Source organism: Canis lupus, chromosome 11 (assembly GCF_011100685.1).
Source record: "Canis lupus familiaris isolate Mischka breed German Shepherd chromosome 11, alternate assembly UU_Cfam_GSD_1.0, whole genome shotgun sequence".
In the NCBI taxonomy this organism is placed as follows: Eukaryota; Metazoa; Chordata; class Mammalia; order Carnivora; family Canidae; genus Canis; species Canis lupus.
This window is the reverse complement of record NC_049232.1, coordinates 13200260-13220273: the sequence shown is the minus strand read 5'-3', so window position 1 is coordinate 13220273 and position 20014 is coordinate 13200260. Positions and strand designations below refer to the sequence as shown.

The 20014-nt window shown below is 46.5% G+C and overlaps 1 protein-coding gene and 2 long non-coding RNA genes across 8 annotated transcripts in view; 2 read left to right on the top strand and 1 right to left on the bottom strand.

Moving 5' to 3' along the window:
• Positions 1-817: 817 nt before the first annotated feature.
• Positions 818-14317, top strand: LOC102152909. Of its 4 annotated transcripts, none has more exons than XR_005366595.1 (5): positions 818-922; positions 1772-1868; positions 2305-2384; positions 13396-13623; positions 14185-14317. It is a non-coding gene; the product is annotated as an uncharacterized LOC102152909 (long non-coding RNA). The 4 variants fall into 4 exon arrangements; XR_005366594.1 differs by having other exon boundaries at positions 839-975; XR_005366597.1 differs by having other exon boundaries at positions 839-975; positions 14189-14308.
• Positions 3840-19916, bottom strand: LOC119876796. Of its 2 annotated transcripts, none has more exons than XR_005366593.1 (5): positions 19646-19916; positions 19052-19517; positions 8056-8141; positions 6436-6555; positions 3840-5350 (listed from the first exon to the last, which is right to left on the bottom strand). It is a non-coding gene; the product is annotated as an uncharacterized LOC119876796 (long non-coding RNA). The 2 variants fall into 2 exon arrangements; XR_005366592.1 differs by lacking the exons at positions 19052-19517; positions 19646-19916 and adding exons at positions 13988-14205; positions 16823-17691.
• Positions 17987-20014, top strand: part of CEP120 (centrosomal protein 120) — a 121476-nt gene continuing 119448 nt past the window's right edge. Inside the window, exon 1 of one of the 2 annotated variants that reach the window (XM_038551974.1) lies at positions 17987-18157. The gene's annotated coding sequence lies outside the window, so the exon portion shown is untranslated. The remainder of the gene's footprint in view (positions 18158-20014) is intronic. The other variant, XM_038551976.1, reaches the window with a different exon arrangement.

The following is a 20014-nucleotide window of genomic DNA, read 5'->3' as shown; positions in this document are numbered from 1 at the left end:
ATGGAAAGTGGCAGTGACTTTAGAGGGACTTCTCACCTGTCTGGAGCACATGGGGATGTCCTTGTCAATATGAAGGACAAGTTAATATACTTTGCGTCTGACAGAGGTAGCACTCAATAAGCTCCTTTGGATTTTGAAAGTAACATATAATATAGGTGTACTTCTTTGATTCATTTATAGGTGATCCAAGTGCCTACACATTTTGAGTAGGACCGGGGGTTCTGAGATGGCTAGGAAATGTAAGCTTCACATCAGACAGCTCCGTGATTTCACCTTTATGACCCAGTGAATCCAACGGGACTCAAAGATCCCACAGCAGATCAGAATGCTGTCTAAACCCTAGGAAAATGGCAACGAAAATGGCAATAAACAGGGGTATCTGGGTAAGTCAGTCAGTTAAGCATCTGCTTTCAGCTCCGGCATGATCCCAGGTCCTGGGACCGAGCATCACGTCGGGCTCCCTACTCCACAGAAAATCTGCTTCACCCTCTTCTTCTGCCCCTTTCCCCCCACCCTCTGTTCATGCTTTCTCATATAAAGAAATAAAATCTTAAAAGAAAGTAAGAAAATTCCAATAAACAAGTCACAGTAGAGGCTCATATAATATTTGAGCATAAGCACATCTCTTTGACAAATAATAATAATTCTCCTTTTGAGAAACTGCTTTTGGCTTGCTATTGGCTCTTGGTAGGGGTTGGACACCTGTCCTGAGAACTCCATTCATGAACCTCCCATTGTAAATGAGATATTTGTAATAAAACTGGACGTTCCTTGAGACACTCTGTGCCTGTGATGAGCTCATAAACAAAGTGATGACCCAGAGACTAAATAGAACCCATGCATAGGCTCAGCTATGTGGACTTCTCTTCCTCAAGGCTAATCTGTCTCCTGTCACTGTTGAATGTCCAACCAGACATTTGTAGTAAGCAGACATGAGCCTTCGGTGTGGGGCCCAACTCTCCAGACACCAGATAGGTATTTGGTGTCAAACTGATTATATATTTTCATGTAAGAGGCACTTATTTGGGATTTGAATTTGCTTTTCCTGACTACCATACACCTGCAAACAGCACAATCTATAGATTTACTGAACACTTGACTCATTTGAGACTTCTCTTTCAAAACATTGCTTTTAATATCTTTTTTTTTTAGTAAGATAAGGCAATGTACTGTTGCTCATGGGATCAATGGTCGCATAGGTACCAGTGTTGTGAAACTTGATTCTTTTTACAAGTCTGAAGAAATTGATATTGACAAGGATGGAGCATGAGAACAACTGCCTTCGTCTTTTTTTTTTTTTTTTTTTTTTATTCATGAGACACACGCAGAGAGAGAGAGAGAGAGATTGAGAGAGAGGCAGACACAGGAAGAGAGAGAAGCAGGCTCCATGTAGGGAGCCCAATGCAGCACTCAATCCCGGGATTCTAGGATCACACCCTGGGCTGAAGGCAGGCACTAAACCACTGAGCCACCCAGGGATCCCCGTGCCTTTGTCTTTTAAGATAAAGTCCTTGGGGCACCTGGGTAGTGCTATCAGTTAAGTGTCCGACTCTTGGTGTCGGCTCAGATCATGTTCTCAGGGTCGTGAGATCGAGCCCCATGTTGGGCTCCACACTCAGTGGGGAGTCTTCTTGGGATTCTCTCTCTCTCTCCCTCTGTCCCTCCTCCCTCAAATAAATAAATAAATCCTTTTTTTTTTTTTTGAAAAGTAAGATAAATTCCTCAGGTAAATAATCATGAATGATTTTTCATGTGACCCACATTTCTCAAGACAAATTTCTGAAGACAGTCTTGGTCACATACCTGAATGGAAACCTCCAGGAAGAGGAATATGGCTTACTTGACTCCTGTGACTTCTGAACCAGAAGGTATTGCACAGTGGGGGATTCTGTCCAAATAATAAGAGGACTGAGGTGCCAGAACCCCTTCCTTATCCCCACAAAATGTAATAAAAACATCAACTAACACTCCTATAATCTGGCATGTGTATGAAAAAATTAAACCAACCTGCAAGTAAAATAAACAGAAAGGTTGTTTTTAAGCAATCTATGGTTCTGGAAAAGCAATTTATATTTAAAACAGCTTTGTTCCAAGACAACACAATTCCTGTGTTGCAAAAGAACTTTGACAAGTCCTTACAATTGACTGAAATGAGATTTAACTTTTGGGGGGTCAGAATATCATGTAATGCTAACAAATGCAGTGACAAGTTGACTGTCATATTTCCTTCTGATACTGGAGATGACCAATTATGTGAGTCGTTCATGAATATAGTCTCTGAAAATCACCTGTTTATTTGTCTAGATTCCATTGGAGGACTCCGGGTACACTTCAAGGTCCTGCCTGAAGAAGCATTAGAGGAGGAAGAAGCTGAGTAGGGCAAGGTAAGGTGTTTCCCCTAAGCAGCCAGAAGCAGCATAATCATGAGGAGGTGACTAAATTATGATGGAAGAGGGGTGCCAATGACAAGGAAAAAGTTATGAAAGAGGTCAGTTACAGGGAAAGGGGAAATAAATCTGAAAGCAGAAGGTTTGGGGGAATGCTTTTGGCACAGAGTTCATACAGAATGCCAAAGATATGGGAACAGCCCAGAAAATGTTGAGGCCACACAAGACCAGGCACTAGTCAGAAATCTTTTGGGCCAAAGCAGGGAGGCTGAATTTCAGGCAGTGGCCAAGCATGGTAAAGCCTCTTGATCTCAGCCTGGGCATCAGTGATTATCAAACCGAGTGGACTTTCACCTGTACCTCCTTGCTGGGAGGCAGAGCTCTGCCACTGGGGGATGCCTCTCATATCCCTTTCTGGGTCACTGGGCCACCTGTGCCCATGAATAAGAAAGATGATCCCCTCTGCCTCCTCAAGTAACATGAGGACTCTCAACACTCCTTCCATCTTCATTTGGAGAAAGAACTGGGCTGCTTACACATAAAGGGGTTCCCTCCACACCGAGCAATTTGTCTTCCTCCTACATGTTTGAAAGCTTAGAAATTGTTCTATGACATATGACACTGTTGGCTTTACATGGTTGAAAGAGCTTCAAAATTTTCAAGTGAAAGGACAATAGTTCTTGTGGGCAAGGCTATTTATATGGTATCAATGCAAAATTCCAACAATTCACAAGAGAAGAATAAGGATCTCAAACTCAGACCAGGTGGGCAAAATATGTAATAACTGAAACAAATGAGCATGATTGTTCGGAAGGTTCTAAACAAAAGCATTTATTTTTTATTCTTTTTAAATATTTATTTATTTTGAGAGGCGGGAAGTGGATGGGAGGTAGAGGAAGGGAGAGAGAAAATCTCAAGCCGACTCTCCACTGAGCATGGAGCCCTATGCGTGGCTTGATCTCACGACTTCGAGATCATGAAATCAAGAGTCAGTTGCTTAACCCACTAAACTATCCAGATCCTTCTAAACAAACTTTTTAAACAAAATTTAAGAATAGGGGCACCTGCCTGGCCAAGCAGGTAGACCATGCAACTCTTGATCTCAAGGTTATGGGTTCAAGCCCCATGACAAATATAGAGATTACTTAAAAATAAAATTTGGGGCACCTGGGTGGCTCAGTGGTTGAGTGTCTACCTTTGGATCAGGGCATGATCCCAGGGTCCTGGGATTGAGTCTTGCATTGGGCTCCCCACAGGGAGCCTGCTTCTCCCTCTGCCTATGTCTCTGCCCCTCTCTCTGTCTCTCATGAATAAATAAATAAAATCTTTAAAATATACATAAATAAAATAAAATGAAATTTAAAAATATTCAGGAATAGCTTTATACAAGTGGTATAATACCTTAAAGCCAAAATTATTTTCTATACATGTTTTCAAACTCTAAACACCTTACATTTTTCTAGTTTGCCATAGATTCATGAAGACCTTTTAAAAAAAGATTTCATGTATTTGAGAGAGAGAGAGACAGAGAGAGAGAGAGAACAAGCTGGAGAGACAGAGGGAGAGAAAATCTCAAGCAGACTCTGCACTGAGCTTAGAGCCTGACACTGGGGCTCAATCCCATGACCCTGAGATCACGACCTGAGTAGAAACTAAGAGTCAGATGCTAGGCCAACTGAGCCACCCAGGTGCCCTGATTCATAAAGACCTTTAAGTCCCAACTATTTAATGTTTGATAAACTAAATAACATTATGTTTAATTCTTTATTTCCTTGGTGTGGTTTCATATTTTGTTAACATGTTCTCTGCAGTTGAAGGTAACAAGTAGGCCAAATTAAAAATAAAGGAATCTTTTAGTGAAATAATTACATAAAAAAGGAAAGATATTACCAACTTCTAAAAATAACGTAAATAGTGAAGGACAAAAAATATTTTTTTTCAACATAATAATAATTGATAAGTTATAGAGATAGTCTATACACGCTATCAATGAATGAAAGAGATTACACTATTTGCTTTCATGGAACTTACCTTATGACTGTCGCTGACTTTTTCTGTCCCTCTATTTCTAATATTTAGAAGCTATCAAACTGTGTCATACTGAGTACTGCATGCTTTCTCAAATTTATTCTTTTTATTCAGTTCCCCAAACCATTGGATTGATTTAGACTTTCATAACTGCTTTTAATGTTTATTTATTTATGACTGGGTAATCCATACATATTCATTATTTTAAAATATTAAATACTATTTCTTATGAAATATTCAATCAGTGAAAAATGTCTCTCCTACACTTGTCTGTCTTCCTGCCCACCATTTGTTTTTGTATATCTGGACAGATCATCATACGTATGCTAGTGTTTATTTGAATTTCATACACACAATAACATAATATATACACTATTCTGTATGTTGGTTTTTAAAGCTAATATATTTGGAGGATCTTTCTATATTAACACACATAAGCCCAATTTATCTTTAAATTTCATGATTTATAAAGGCATATTATACTCCACAGACATACAAATAGAACATGGACAGCTACAGACTTAGGGTGACACCCTTTGTGACTGCCCACCCCATCGTGGATCTTGTTCGGGCCTGCCCAGGATATGGTGGCAGTCTAACGCCACATTAGAGAACCTGTAAAACATATATTATGGGAAACTCCTATTAGTGAGACCGCAAAGGGGAGATCATAAAGGGAGAAAATATGTTTGAAGCAAGAGAGGGTAAGAATTAGAACTTTGGTGGAACTGGAACACATACAGCATCCTGCTATATCATCTTGAGACAGGTCTTGCTTTCAGCAGCATAGATTTGGTAACCCATGACAAATCCATTGGAGTCTAGTTCTTCAGCTGAGCCGTGACAAACATGGAAGCTGATGCTCACATTTTTCACCTCAGGCTTTCCAGGCTGTAGGAGTCACTGCTGCGTGGTTTACATCAAGTAGGAAAACTCTATTGAGGGGTTGGGGCAGGGGAAGCATGGAGAAAGGAAGAGTGAAAAAATAACTGAGAGGTTTTGGGATCTTGAGCTATTTCTGAGTTTTGGTCTTCCTAACACTGTGCTCCTCAACATAGTGGTTACAATGGTTTGTTCAACAGACAACTGACGTGGCCTCCCCCAAAAGGACAGAGGGAGGAAGGAGGCAGTTAGTTATCCCTTCCTCTCCCCACAGCCAAATCACAACCCTTCGTTGGAAGGCAGCCCACATGGGTAGCATCAAGCCATCAGGAAAAGAAGGCCCTGGCTTCACCCTCTGCAGGGACTTGGAATGACAGGGGCCCTTGAAATTCAAAACATCTGACACGAGATAATCTTTATTTAGCCTAAAGAAAGGCTATATCGGCTTTGAGAGAGAAATATGGTGTGCCATGACACACACACACACACACACACACACACACACATCATTATATTCTGAATCCAACACATCTCTGCACCTCCAACATGACCAGCAAGTACCAGTGAGTACGTGGTATGTGGTAGGTACTCACTAAATGTTTGTGCTCTCTTTGCTATTAGTAGTATTGGCATTATATTTATTCAGTGTGTAACGAGGTGAGAGTTATATGAGTTACACTAGTTATATGTTTTCTCAATCACTAGTGATGGTTCAATTGATAGTTGCTTGGGAGAATCATTAGCCACTGCCAAATAAATAAGTTCCAGCCATTACACATTTTGAGGCAATAACATAAAGAATGCCCATGTGAAAAGTACCTTCTTATGCAAATCATCGCCTGCCCTTGATTCTTTGTTTGGGAATATATTTGAAAATACTGTTCTATCTTAGAAAAATATCTTTTTTTTTTTTTTTTTATGATAGTCACAGAGAGAGAGAGAGAGGCAGAGACACAGGCAGAGGGAGAAGCAGGCTCCATGCACTGGGAGCCTGATGTGGGATTCGATCCCGGGTCTCCAGGATCGCGCGCTGGGCCAAAGGCAGGCGCCAAACCGCTGCGCCACCCAGGGATCCCCTTAGAAAAATATCTTAACAGCACAATTGTTGTAAGTGACAGTCATACAGGCTTCCCTGTACCTCAGTTTTGGCTGCTTCCGATGACAAACGCATTTCTCCTTGAGGTACTCTCTGGAACTCCCAGTGTGAAATTTAGGAGTGTCATATTTGGTCAGTGTAGCCCAAATACACTCTCCAAATCTGGAAAGGGAGAAGACGAATAATTTCCCTGGGATGTGCCAAAGAGACAAATAGAAAATTAGTTCACATAGATTCGATACCCTGCTTCATTATCCAAAGGACCAAGGCAGTTTCTACGAGTACTTACAGTAGAACAAGATAAAAGTAAGGGGAGGCGGGGTAAGAGTCTATGAAACAAGATTCTTCCAGAGTTGGTTGACCAACATGCATGTCATAAGGCACGCGGACCATTCAGAAATAGGCTACGAAGCCTATTTCTAGGATTCCTAGAAATCAACACCGGAAGTCAGTAGGAGAGGTCAGCGATTTATGACATCTGTCAGATGAAAGCCCACCAGCTGTTTAAAAGAAGCTTAGCTCTTCCTGGTATCGAAAATGAGAAGTTTGTTCCTTGGGCCCTCGTGCAGAAGACATGATGCGCTATAGCGAAGGTCATCCCTGAAGTTACCCTTAGAGTGCTGACTACAATGAGTTGCATAGGGCTGTTCCTTAGAATGTCCCTCGATTTGTAAGCAACGCCCTCACAGAAAGGAACGGTTTGGTAGGGTTGGTCTATGAAGGGATGTTTTAGGAGGCAGCGGAGGAGATACACGATATCGTGGGCCAGATAGCTCTGACCGCATACGATGCTAAATTTGAGAGTATCTCTAGAAACGGCACTGAATATATCTTAGAAAATCCCCGCAAGATATCTTTCAGATTCATTTTCACTAAGTATTATGTAACGAGGCAGTTTAAAGGGAAACTCCCAAACAAACACCTCTCTTGCTACTTGACGCTACTTGACCCTTTAATACACTGACATCCTCTTATCAGAGTCAAGTCTAACCAGGCCACGTTCGCACCAACACTGATTTCAGATTATGTAACTTCCTATTGAGCCTTTGAGGAGAAACTAGTCGAAAGGAGTACCTGATAGAGAGAACTTCAAGCCGTTAAAAGTTGGAGGATGTTTGCAGAAATTAATCAATATTGGCTATTGTGTACATACGTGGCTGAAAAGAGCAATAGATACCACGAAGCCTATTGTACACAAGTAAATATTGATCCTTTGGTTTAAAGAACCTCTCATTCTTTGGGACGTGACATTTGGAAGAAGGGTGGAATGAGAAGTGTGACTACAAACCGTAAGAATTCTCGGACCGGTGCCGTTTCTTGGGAGGGCTACCTGCTACAATTCTCAAAGCTGTGCCTAGAGAAAGATCTAAGCTTTCCCTCTGCCCATCCCTCTCCACCCTCTCCCCCAAGGTACTTATAGTTGCTCTAAAGCAGCGAGGTATGAATGACGAATTTAGGACCTCCCCCCCCACCCCGCCCCGTTTCCCTTCCTGTCTATGTCCTTCCCTCCCTCTTCATTCCTCTGCCAGTTTGGATGTGATGTGGAGGAGTAGCATTCTAGTGGTTCCTCAGTCTGACAGTGTGCGCCAGGTTTCCTTGTTTACCTCTCCTGTTACATCAGGAAGAGCAGCATAAATACGTGGACTTTGGAGTCAGACCTACCTGCCTTCAAATCCCAGCTCTGCCACTTACTAGCTGAGTGACCGGAACACTTCTCTTAAACTTTGTCCGAGTCTCCATTTTCTCACCTATGAAAAGAACAAAACGATCGATGATGAATCAAAGACGTGTTTTCTGGCAAGTACGTGGCTTTCTTTACGCACTCAGGAGTGGCTGATTTCACTCTATCCCGGCTGCATCAGGCTTCCAGGGGAGAGTAACAGAATTATTCACAGAGTGATGTTTCTAAGTATTGGGTTCTTACCTGCAGGGACTGGGGTTAGTTAGGATCTACCTTTAAGAAAAAACAAAAACAGAAAACCCCTCCAACTCAACAAAAGGAACAAATAAACAAAAAACAGAACCAGGCCTAAGAAATACAGGGAGAACAAACTGATGGTTGTCAGAGGGAAGAAGGTAGAGATAGGGTTGAGCAAATGGGTGAGAGGGAGCGGGAGGTATGTGAGCTTCCAGTTATGGAAGGAATAAGTCACAGGAATGCAAGAGACAGCATAGGGAGCACGGTCACTAATATGGTGATAGTACTAAGTGGTGCCAGAGGGTAGCTATACTTGTGATGGGCATACGTAGCATGACGTATGGAGAAGCTGAACTCCGACACGGTGAACTAACGTCACATTGCGTGTCGCCTATACTCAAATAAACAAATTAAAAATATAGAAGATGCTCAAACCCGTCTGTGTCACTTGGTCCCTATGGAAGGCAGAATAATGGCCCCCAAAGATGTTCATACCTTAATACCCAGAACCTGTGACTATATTATCCCACATGGCAAAAGGGGCTTTGCATTGAGATTAAGCCAAGAATTTTGAGACAGGGAGATTATCCTGGATTATCCCCAGTGGACGCAATGCAATCACGGGAGTTCTTATGAGTGAAAGAAGAAGACAGGAGAGTGAGAGGCAGAGGAGCGTGAGGGGAGAAGCAGAATTCGAAGTGATGTGGTGCTGGCCTTAAAAATGAACATGGGCCTTACCCAGGAATGCAGGAAAGCCTCCAGAATCTGGAAGACACAAAGAGACTGAATCCTCCCTGAAAGCTTTCGGAAGGAACACAGCCCTGCCAACACCGAGGGTTTAGCTTGTTGACAACCATTTCGGTCTTCTGACCTCCAGACGGGTAACGTGAACATCTGTGTTGTTTCAAGCCTCCAAATTTCGGGTAATCCGTTACAGCATCACTTGGAAACTAACAGCGTGCCGTTTTCTGCTAAGGTTCTCCTATTTGTAAAGTGTGGGGGCCCACCGTGTTCTTTGCAGCTGAGTTGAGCTTGTTTTGGAGCCTATTCAAGTGCACCGAGCTAAAAGGTATCTAGAGAAAATACCTGGAGTTCATGATGATTTTCTGGGGTGTGACCTCGGGCAAGTCTATGTGATTTTCCAATTCAAATGTAGGACACCACGCTGTTTAGTTGGCGTCCCCCACCCCCATATCAACATCAGAGATGGCAGGGCTGAACTATGCCATAATTGCTCGTTTTGCTCTATGCCACTTTATATAGATACCACTCCCAGAATAACAACATCGACACTGCAATGTGACTGCTGAGAAATACAAACAAACAAACAAACACACAAACAAAAACCCACCCCCCTTTTTTGGTTAGTTTCTGCGCTTAGGATACATCCCTTGAAGGATATATAGGCAAGTCACCATATTTTAAAGCCACTTGGAATCACAGTCTTTTAAAATATCCTTGAACGTGCGCAGGTAAAGAATAGGCATACTTCTGTCTCTCTGCTGAGCACTCATCATCTCCCGTATGTGCCAGATGATGATTTCTGTTGCTGTGCACAACGTTTCCGTTTATTGAGTTTCCTGCTGACAACGGTCATTATTATGAACAGTTCCCAGATCACATGCAAGTGGGTTGTCCTTACCTGGATACGAGTTCTAAAGCCAGCTTCTACTTTCTTTTCGGCAACCCTGATCATGACTAGGTAGCTCGTGCAACACCACCGACAGGTTGCTCGCAAGATATTAATGTCTGGTTGACAGGCGTGAAGGAGGAAACCGAGGACTGTAGCTCACACAGTGCACACGCGGATTCTCTTCAATATCCCAAGATCAGAACTAAGTCGGCAAGGCAGCTTGCAGAAAGAGGGGCCACCCCATCACTAAGTACCGAAACGGCGATAGGGACTTCAGTATGTAGGACATGTTCCATTGCAAAGAGACCAATCGGATTCGTCTGGGCTCATGTGCAACAAGATCCAAGGAACGCAGCTAATATATGGAAAGGAAATGAGATGCAGGACGAGACTGGCTTTTAGGATCATGAATATGAATTGACAAACATACACTAATTCGAATGAGAGCAGCGGTTCTAGAAAGCAGCAAGTTGTGGCATTTGGTGGAAGTTTCTTGTCAGTTACGTCAGGTCCCCGACGCGGGCAGAACCAAATTAGGGGGGAGCCAAAGAAGCGAAGCAGGACTGAGCCAGAGTTTGGAATTCCAGTGTCCATGTGGGCACAGAACCAAGCCACACGAGAAAGGATACAAGCAGGGGACAGCGCTGAGCTGAACCAAAAGCCGGGATGGAAGCATGGCGATCCAGATTCTTCTATTGCAAAGAAGAGAAATTTGCTGTGGAGAATGCAAGCGAAACAGAGTTGGGTAAGAGGCATTTGCAGGCGGGAGGTTTTGCAGAAGTGACAGGAATCCGGAGATTCCTGGGGGGCAGGGCAGGATCCAGAAAGCCCCAAAGACTAGGATGTGGGGTCACAGCCACCATCGTAGGGCAGGAGCTGTGTGGTTAAGGTGCTGCTCTGCGAATGGAATGTCATTCCAAATGTTTTCAGTTTCCGCATCCCTCTGCTCAAGAGTATTCCGGTCCAGGGAGAGAGTATCCATTTGGCAGCATTTAGGTGAGGTGTTCCCCATCAGTCCCCTCTCAACTAAGACTCAACTCACAGCAAGGCAGAGCCCCGGGACAGGGGCGACAGGGAGAGGGAGAAAATTCATCAAAAGCAACTGTGGGGGGTAAACAGGTGCTGGACAGCCACTCTACCGTACATGTCCAACCAGACATGGGAGAATCAAGAGACATGGGGGCCTGAGGCAAATTTAAATCATGTATTGCCTCCAGACACAAATCTCATTCCATATACCTTAGACTTTCAAAGCCAGGGAACATGGGCACCTGGGTGGCTCAGTCAGGTAAGCCCTCTGACTCTTGATTTCAGCTCAGGTCATGGTCTCAGAGTCGCGGGGTCAATCCTCAGGTCGGGCTCCCTGCTCAGCAGGTGGAGAGGGGAGCCTTCTTGGGATTCTCTACCTCTGTCTCTCTGCCTCTGCTCTCCCCCCTCCCCCGTCTCAAGTAAATAAAGAAGATCTTAAGAAAATGATAAAGCTAGGGAACAGCCTGCGACCTGACATCTTCTGTTGTGTATTACCGCTCACGTTGGATTAGAGAATGTAGGTTTCTCAGGGTCACGTGGTGGGTAACAACACACTTGTATTTACCTACTGCTTCCTCTGTGCCAGACACTGTGCTAAGTGCATTACTGATGTATCATAGCCTTTAATCTTCCTGCTACCACTGTGATGTAGGAAATACTGACTCATTTTATAGATGAGCCCATTGAGGTTTAGATGGTTCAGATGGCGTATGGCAGGAAGATAGGAGGAAACAGAAAAACCATATAATCCTACTCATAGGAGAAGGAGGATGAGAAGGACAGGCAGCGAGGCTCTAAGTGATGTATCCTCCCACGGGAGTTTTGAGTTCTGTTGACCCAGGGATCTTGTTCGGTTGGAGATGACAGCAACAGGGTAATAGGAACAGGTGGGAGGAGGAGACGTGTCAGGAATTTCGCCTGGTGAAGAGAGGGAGGAATTTAAGAGCAAACATGACAGAGTGTAAGAAACATAATTAGACACAGATGCTGACCCCCACAAGCTACTCCTCTGTTCCCTGTGCAAAGGGCATGTGAAGGTCAGACACGACTTAGACTAAGTTTTGGTACCAATGTGGTCTTGTCCAGAAGAGAGATACGGTTATCCAGTAAGCCTAGTCAGTTCATTAGTGTGAGGGTAATTCATCGTAGCAGGTCCCGGGCCAGGGACCTAGGGTGTAGTCAGAACTGGTGTAGTCAGAACAATTTTCCACATTGGATGGGGTTCTGGGAAAGCCTATAGTTTCAATCAGAAAAGGACATCCGAGGAGGAGTTTGGTGCTACAGACCGGGACAACATTATAGGGGGCCAAAAGACAGGGAGGTGGCACACTTGGAAGTCTATACACTCTTATACAGAGTGGCGCTCTGCATCTTCAGCCAGAGGATTGCATGATTCCCATGGATGAGGGCTGATGAGACAGACGCTCAGTCTTGGTCCGATTTGGCTCATGCACTGGGATGGGCTCCTGAGGTAGTTACGGAGAAACGATAACTCTGCGGAGCTAAAGAATACCAAGGGATGGAAAATGGAGCAGGGGCCAATCATTACAAGCATCTCTAAACCTTAGCTTCACATAATACCCAGAATTCAAGCTGTGCTTAAAATCAGCACCAAAAAAGAAAAGGGCGGGGTGGGGTTGCTGGTAGGGGGGTTGGGGGGAGAAATAAACATCACCGTTTTAGCTAACTCTTCCATTTATCACAAAACAATCTTCAGATAGCCAAATTTCCTTAAAAGCTGCCAAAATTCAGGCTTCCTAATGGAAAAAACCAGAAATAAAATTGCCTAGCTAGAGATTTCACCATTCTGTTTGGCAAGACTCTTTTACACTTTCCATGGTGTTTACAGCTTGCCTCTACAGGCAGGTTTCTTTTTTGGAGTTCTTTCTCTTAGAGAATATAATCTTTTCCCATACGAAGTCTTAAAATTACTTGTCCAGGGCAGTCCCGGTGGCTCAGCGGTTTAGCGCCGCCTTCAGCCCAGGGCCTGATCCTGGAGTCCCGGGATCGAGTCCTGGGATCGAGTCCCACGTCAGGCTCCGTGCATGGAGCTTGCTTCTCCCTCTCCTGTGTCTCTGCCCCTCTCTGTCTCCCTCTCTGTGTCTCTCATGAATAAATAAATAAAATCTTAAAGAAATAAAATAATTTGTCCACAAGTTGTCTACTATAAGAAATATCGTGTCTTTAACTTCTCTTTTACTGACAGATGGCATCCCCTACAGAGGAAGTATTCCTTTGAGGAGCGGTATAGACTGAACTGTGTGCCCCCTTCCACCAACCCAATTCATATGTCGACGCCCTAACCCCTAGAACCATGGTATTTGAAGAAGAGGTTTTTTGGAAACATCTAGGTTTATTTTATTTTTGTTTTTGTTTTTATTTTTTATTTTATATATTAAAAAAATTTTTTTTTAACATCTAGGTTTAGATGAAGTCACGACGGGAGGATCCTTATGATGGGATGAGTGCCCTTTTAAGAAGAGCTAGAGAACGAGATCTCCTGCATTGAGGAAAGTCCTACGAAGACACAGTGAGAAGGCAGCCAGCCATCTGCAAGCTCTGAAGAGAGCTCTCTACAGAACCTGACCATGTTAGCCCCTACTGTCAGACTTCTGGCCTTCAGAACCATGAGAAAATACATTTCTGTTTGGTAAGCCACCCAGTCTATGGTATTTCGTTTTGTCAGCCGGAGCTGAAACAAGGGAGTCCTAACAATGTTATTGTTATTACACTTCACTGAAGATTTTTTTTAAAGATTTTATTTATTTAGTTGGGAGAGAGGGAGACAGTGTGCGTGAACAGGGGGCGGGGGCAGGGGCAGAGGGAGAAGCAGACTCGACTCCCCACTGAGCAGGGAACCCAGGTTGGGGTAGGATCCCAGGACCTTGAGATCACGACGTGAGCCAAGGGCCGACGCTTAGCTCCCTGAGCCACCCAGGCGCCCCAAACTTTACTTAAGATTATTGTTATAAAAGACAGCAACGCCTTTTAGAGAAGTTGTGTGATTCTTGTACCTGGCGGTTGTCTTTTTCTCCTGGCATCCTTCTTCTCCCTCCCCTTGACTCCAGGCTTGACTGGGGAAGTTCAGGTTATCTGAGTAAAAAGACTTTGCTGTGCTCCCAGGCTCTGGCTACTGTTACAGTGTGTCATTTTGTATCCTTCCTATTTCTCCTGGAGCATTTCCTTTTTCTTCCCTCTATCTTTCTTCCAGGTAGTTCACCTTAAGGATAACCTGGAAGAAGAAACAAATGCTGTGCCATTGCCTCAGGCTCTACCCTCTGTCAATTGGTAAATCACCAAGCTAGGTTTACCGTTACAGTTCAATAAAATATTTGGAAGAAGAGAATGCACGTTTCCTGTTCCTATTTTGAAAAGCTTTTTTAAACATCTTAATCTCATAAGTTTGCATTTTATATCTAACGGGTTATTAATGGTCACATCATCTTGAGCCAGTTAATTAACCTCCTTGAGCCCATCATTCCGTATTCCTAGCGGGAAAAAATAACAGCAGCTGCTGCATTACTTCACAGGACTGTCAGACTCAGATGGAATAATAAAACTGGAATTTGTACAAGTGTTGGTTGTTATCTTGTTAGATGGGAATACCTGCTTGTATTAACTTAGCCAGATTGGCCACGTAGTTGACACATGGCACCAAAGTAGAGGCGTAGGTGCATCTTCCATGCCTGTTTGCATTTGGGGATTATTTCTTGATCACTTTGTACAAAAGAAGATTGGCTTATTTTAACAGTATGAATGATGTATGTCGGGAGTAAATGAGTGTAGCACAAATCTACGGGATAGTGCTCCCATAATCTCTAAGGGTACGCTAGGAACTTGGAACTTTCAAATTTCTTTTGACAAAGTGCTTCCTTTTTTTTGTTTTAAAAAGGTTTGTTTTGTTTTGAATTTCAGATGGAGAGAGTGAGAGAGAAAGAGTGCACAGATGTGGGAGAGAGAATCTCAAGTAGACTCCCCAGGCAGGGCTTGATCTAAGGACACTGAGGTCCTGAGCAGGGCTGAAATCAAGAGCCGGATGCTGAACTGACTGAGCCACCCAGGCGCCCCAACAAAACGGTTTCTTTTCATGTCTTACGAGTACTTTGCTTGAGAGAATATAGGTGTATTTTGTGGAGAGAAAAGCTGGCTGTTTTTCCTTTTTTGTATTTTTTATTTTTATAAGCAGTAAGATTTCAAGTGGGGAAAGAAGGAAAGGGAATACTTTTCCTTCTTAAAACTCTAATAGAAGGCCTCAATTCTACACTTTCTCCATGGGGTGTGTTTGTGTGTGTGTGTGTTGCATGCACACGCATGGGTGTAAGTGGGGCTAGGTATGCAAGGTGAACACGCAGAGTGAGAGAAGAATTAACACATGTAAGGGAGACACTGGGATATTTACTCTATCTCAGATATGAAATTAAAGGTCCCCAGAAATTTTATTTTTTTTTTCTTCTGCCCTCAAACTCCCACCGGATAAATCCTGTTTTTATTTTTTTCTTTTTTTTTTCTATGAAATGTACGTTAGCCTCAGACTGCCGTCATTTTGAAATAACTTGCCCTCTCATTTTAATGGAAATATATGATCCTTTTTTTTTTTCATAGAAATATACATTCTTTTTCTCAAAGGCATCATTACAGTTGCTGCAAGCCTAAATGGTGGAACAAATATTTACTTGCATCAACAGAGATAAATACTGAACAGAATAAAGTTCTGGTGGGGGGGGGGTGCGGGGAATGTCACACTGCTTTGGAAACATGAAAAATATTAATCAAATATAAACATCTGAAATGTGGCAGTGATGGGAAACCTAAAAATTAAATGTACTTGGTGTATAACATAGCAGATGAAGAAGTGTGATTTTTCTGCTTATGTTGAGACATTAGGATACAGAAGGACGAGTTTGGTTGAGACGCCTGTGGTTTTTTTCTTCATTAGTGTGATCTTTTTTCATATTGCCAAATTTTTCTTACAATCGAATGATATGAAAATCTCATTGGCTTCCTACCTGGGTTACTGGCCCGTTTTAGTCTATAGCGATCTCTAGGCCTAATTTTAACAGGAGTCTTGGGATCCCTGGGTGGCGCAGCGGTTTGGCGCCTGCCTTTGGCCTAGGGCGCGATCCTGGAGACCCAGGATCGAATCCCACATCGGGCTCCCGGTGCATGGAGCCTGCTTCTCCCTCTGCCTGTGTCTCTGCCTCTCTCTCTCTCTCTCTGTGACTATCATAGATAAATAAAATTTAAAAAAAAAAAAATAACAGGAGTCTTTACCTAAGTGTTTAACACTGTAAACCCTTATTCCTATTCATATCTAAACATGTGCTTTGATCACATATGTATATATGTTATATCTCTTAAACATCTATGGGAAGTTTGAAGGGTGGGTAGGAGGCGTTCTTCATCGAAACTGTGTTTTTTGAGGCGGAGAATATAAAATGGTTTGTTGTCTGTGGAAGACAATATTCAGAGCTCCTTGTATGTCAGACATTTCTTTCACTTGTGGAGATGGATTAGCTTCGTTTCCCGTCTGGTATCGGACCCTGCGAGAGATCAGACACTTTCGGATATGTACTTTGATTAGGCAAATTATTCTCTCGTCTGAGCACGCCAAAACCTTCGTTGCTTCGGAGTCTCTGAGAAATGATGGTGGTGCGGCAATCACAGGGACACTACTCTTACCATCTGCACCAGTACTCTTATCATCTGCCGTCACTTCTTCAGCTCCAGTTCAGGAGAGAGTGTGAAAAGAGAGGTTGAAAAAAAAAAAAAGAGTAAAGAACCCTACTGTAATAGGGGAACAAAACCAGCGTCTTTGCATGTAAGTACACCTCTGAGGTTTACACACCAACCTTATCATCAGTCCAGTAGGGAGGGAGGGAGAAAAAGAGACATCCTCCATTACTTTCAAGGGCATTTGGTTCATTGGAGACTTTTGCGTTGTTCCTGAGGGTGGGAGAAAAAAAACGGACGGAGAGACTCAAGTTTCTGGGTAAAGCGTATCATACCAGAAAGATGTTTGATAAATGAATATTTAATCAGGGCCAGGCTGTGATTTTTCTTCATGCACACCTTCACGTTTGACTTTTCAAAGAGCTTTAGACAAAAGTAACACTGGGTAACAATGAACAGTTAAGAAGCCGTATTTGCAGAGTGCTCCACAGACACCCTCATGGTGGATGGACTCCCACAGCGGTTTTCCAAGGTGACGTGTGCTCATCCCGCCGAAGCGACTGCCCCGAGAGAGTGGGGACTCTCCTGCCTTCGCCGCGTGGGCAGACGGGACTGGCAGGTGGAGTTAGAAAGCACCGGCTCTGCTCCGGGTCCTACAGCTTGAGCAGCTGAGCGATGCTTGGCCTCTGGAAGCTTCAGGAGGTTCACTGGAAACACCGAGACAGTAAGTATCAGGTCATACGGTTCTGGGCATTAGCTGAACCCACGAGCGGGGTTCTCCGTAGACCATCCATGGGATGCGAAGGGCAGCCACAAGCCCCGGCTCCAAGCAGCTGCATCCCTGCTGTAGCACTGGGGTCACACCAAAAAGGGAGTGTGTGAGCGTGTGTCCGCGGGGCCCTAAAAGTCTGCACCTGGAGGGCTGTGCCGGGCCAAGCCTCGGACCCAGACTTGGCACGACGGCGCCCTGGGGCTCTTCGCTCACCCGCGCCGCGGAGTTGTCAGTCGCCCTCCCTCGGCACGGGAGCGCTTGCTTCCGGTCGTCCCCCGAGACCCTCTCCCGGCCCGGCCCGGCCCGGCCCGGCCCGGCCCCGCCCGGCCTCGCGCAGAGAAGCATCCCCGCGGCCACTACGACTCCGCGCTCGCCCTCACGCAGCGCCCGCGCGGAGGCGGGGAGGGGGCGTGGCTGGCCCTTCTAGGCCTCGGCAGCCAATGAGCGTGCCGCGTGCCTTCCGGTCGGCGAGCCGGCCAATCCGCGCTGGGCGCTGTCATCTTCGGCTCCGCTCGGCTCTTTTCGCTGCTGCGGGAGCCTGGGGGCCGCGGCCGCTCGGGAGACGCTTTCCTTTCTAATTTTTTTTCCATGTGTTCACTTCCGGGTCCGGCGCCGATCCGGATGCCCGAGGCAGAAGGATGTTTGACCTCCGGATAAGCGAGGCGCCGCCGTGCATTCATTCCCGGCCGCATCGGTGGCGGCAGCAGCGACCCGGGCGGCGACTCTCCGGCCAGAGGCGGCGGTAGGAGGCCCCGGCAGGCGTGCGGGGAGCGCGTCGGCGCCGAGCTGCGTTCCCTCCCTCGCTCGCTGCTTCCCCCCTGCCTCGCTCGCCCGCCCGCTCCCTCCCTGCGTGGCTCGCTTTCCTCCTCCGGTCGCCGGCGGCTGGGATGTGCCGCCGCCGCCGCCGCTGACGGACGGAGCAGGGGCGCCGCCCGCGCCCGGGACCGACCCCCAGCTCGCGGCCGCGCCTCCGAGGTAAAGCCCCCCTCCCGCGGTGGCGCGCGGCGGCGGCTCGGTCCTCCCGGGCGGGGCTGGGTGGGCCGGGGTCGCGGGCCGGGGCGGGCCGGGGGCGGCGGGGGCGGCGCCGCAGGGGGGCCGCGGAGGGGAGGGGCGGGGCGGGCGGGCGAGCGAGCGCCGGGCCGGGCTTGGCGGGAGGGGCAGGGGCAGCGGCCGCGGGGGGGGCGGGGGCGCGGAGGGCCGGGCGGCCGGGGAGGGGGCCGCGGGCGGCGGGCCGGGCGGGCGCCGAAGTTGCGGGGCGGCGGGGCGGCGGGCGAGCCGGGGGAGGCGGCGGCCGCGGCGGGGAGGGGTGCGGAGGGCGGGCGGGCGGGCGCGACCGCGACCGCGACCGCGTCCAGACAATTAGCCCGGGAGGGAGGGGGTTGGGGCCGGAGGGCGGCGCGGAGGAGGGTCGGGGCCGGCGCGCCGGGGGGCCGCGCTTCCCGCTGGGGCGTGTGGGGCGGGGGGCCGGGGCTTCCCCATGGGGCAGGGCTGTGGCCTTAGCGCACAACTTGAGCGCGGCGCGATCGGGGGTCAGCGGCCTCCGCTGCCTGCTGGGAAGGTGCCGGCGTGTTGTTTATGGCACATGCAGGGGAAGTGACACGCCGAGGCGTCGGCGCTCCTGGAGCTCAGCTCCTACCTTTCTTTTCCGCGGGGCGGTGGTGGGGATGTGTGCGTGTGCTCCGGGGCGTGGGCGGTCGGGCCTGTAGTGGGATCCTTCCAGGCCTCCGGGGAGGGGGAAAGTTAATGGGGGAGACAGACCGAGACCGGGAGTCGGCGTGGGAGATGGCTGCTGCTGCTACAGCGTGCCAGTTAGTTGTGACCCGGTTGTAAGGAGCGTGGAGGCTGGCCAGCCGGCGAGGGACCCCCTTTTAACCTTTTGTTTGCACGTCGACTTGAGTTGGAAAATTAAAAACCTACGGATTTCGAAGAGGTCGAGAAAAGAAGTTGATGTTTGCTCCTTGAGCAGTTCCTAGTGAAAGGACACTTGCTGACAGCAAAAGATGTTGAAGTACGTCGAACATGGAACTTGGAACGCTTTTTAAAATTAGAAGTCTTTAGTTTTTCAGTCCGTGCCTCCATGTTTTGGGGAATACATGCTTTCCCTGTAGGGAGAAGTGGAAGAAAAATAAGCACAGGTTGTAAGAATGAGTTAGGGTTCGAAAGACGTAAGGCCGGTTTTGGAGAACATTTTCCACCGAAAATCGGATGTAGTTCGGGACATTGTTCTTACCTTTCTTGGGGGTGGGGCGGAGAGTTCTGGGTAGCAGTCATCTCATGACTGTTTCCAGACTTTGCTTCAGCTGTGTTTTGAGCTCAGATAAAGTACGTTTTGTCTATATTAGCCTTCCTGGTTGCCCATCAGGTGGAAATTGTATTGTATAGGCACTGAAAGAAACCTGCCATCAGACAAACTGTGTGGCTTTGGCATGGCTGCTCTGGAATGTACAGACACCACGGCTTCCAGGGGAGCTTGCATTTCTGGATATGCATCAGGTATTCGTAGTTCGTATTAGGATGGGGGACAGAAAGGTTCATTTTAATGTTGATAGGTCTGAGACTTTGTGGGCGGGACTCAGAAAATGATACTCTTCAGTGCTGC